Source organism: Galeopterus variegatus, unplaced genomic scaffold (genome assembly GCF_000696425.1).
Source record: "Galeopterus variegatus unplaced genomic scaffold, G_variegatus-3.0.2 Scaffold133, whole genome shotgun sequence".
In the NCBI taxonomy this organism is placed as follows: domain Eukaryota; kingdom Metazoa; phylum Chordata; class Mammalia; order Dermoptera; family Cynocephalidae; genus Galeopterus; species Galeopterus variegatus.
Window position 1 is genome coordinate 598,717 of NW_007726244.1, and position 1,340 is coordinate 600,056.

At 48.9% G+C, this 1,340-nt stretch overlaps 1 protein-coding gene across 2 annotated transcripts in view; it reads right to left on the minus strand.

Moving 5' to 3' along the window:
- MSI2 (musashi RNA-binding protein 2) overlaps window positions 1–1,340 on the minus strand; it is a 425,361-nt gene that overhangs the window by 126,784 nt on the left and 297,237 nt on the right. The window lies entirely within an intron of this gene.

The following is a 1,340-nucleotide window of genomic DNA, read 5'->3' on the forward strand; positions in this document are numbered from 1 at the left end:
CAGGAAGAGATATCTACAGATCTGGGTGGTATGACCTTATAGATGTCTCTAGACACATCAGCTTCTAGGCCAGTATCTATTTCCAAACTTCTTGGGTTGCCACAACACTTGCCATACAGTAGGGGCTCAACCACTGTTTACTGGATGTGTGGATGAATGGATGGATGGACAGGTGATGGATGAATAGATAGATGGGCAGGCAGATGGATGGATGAACGGACGGGTGGATGGACAGGTGGATGGGTGGGAGAATGGATGAATGGGAAAAAAACAGCTGCTGTTTATTGGGCACTTCTGTATATTGGGTTCTTGACATATGCTTCCTCATTTAATCTATAGCACTCACCATCTGAAGAAGTACTCTTACCTCCATTTTANAGAGAGAGAGAGAGAGTCACTAACACGTGGCCATGACCGAAGACCACAGTCCACACTAGATTACCTGACATGGGTTGAGCTTTACCCAGTACCACACTATTTATGAAAGCAGGATGGTGCAGCAGGAGGGATTCTTTGGGGTTCTGAGCCTGAGCCCTGAGCTCCCTTCCCTGCTCCTTGCCAGCTTGCCTGGAATCTCCAGCAAGTGTCCTCACTGCTCTTCAGCTTCCTCCATCTGTGAAAAGGTTCCCTATCTCACAGGGCTGTGCAAAAGCCTGAATGAGTGGATGTCTGTGAAGTGCCCAGCATAGTATCAATGGTCCCCATGTGCAAGGCTGGAGAGGAACAGAAACTTTCCATAAGAACAAGTGGGAGGAACAATTAAATCACTAAAGAGAACAAGCCTCTAAAGCCAGAGGCCATTGGTATGAGCAGAGTCCGTGTGCCAGTCACACAGCAAGGCTTATCCATCCGGCAGTGCAGGCCCTGGGGATCTGACTTGTTAGCCACCAGTTTGCCTGTCAGTGTTTGAAGTGACTGCATTTTTTATGTTGGTGAAATAAGAACAGAAGTATTTTTTTCCCGGTATAATACTTCTAAAAGACAGCTCTCCTTCACCCTCCAGAAAGTTGGCCAACAACACATGCAGCAGTGTGTGGTTCTACTGGAAAGCTGGGCATCACTGTCATCGCTCTGACAGCACGGAGCTGGAAGGGCCATGTCATGGGGCTCTGTGCTTCCAGTCACCTAGAAGAGTGAGATCCCTGGTTCCAGGCCACAGACAAAGCCAGTGAGGATGTGCGGCAACACAGAGGCCAGTGCCAAGGGTGGGGGCTGGCTGAGGATCAGCAAGTGATGCCTCTGCTAAGAGAGGAATCTCCCTCTGTGTACCAAGGACCCGCAGGAAGAGATATCTACAGATCTGGGTGGTATGACCTTATAGATGTCTCTAGACACATCAG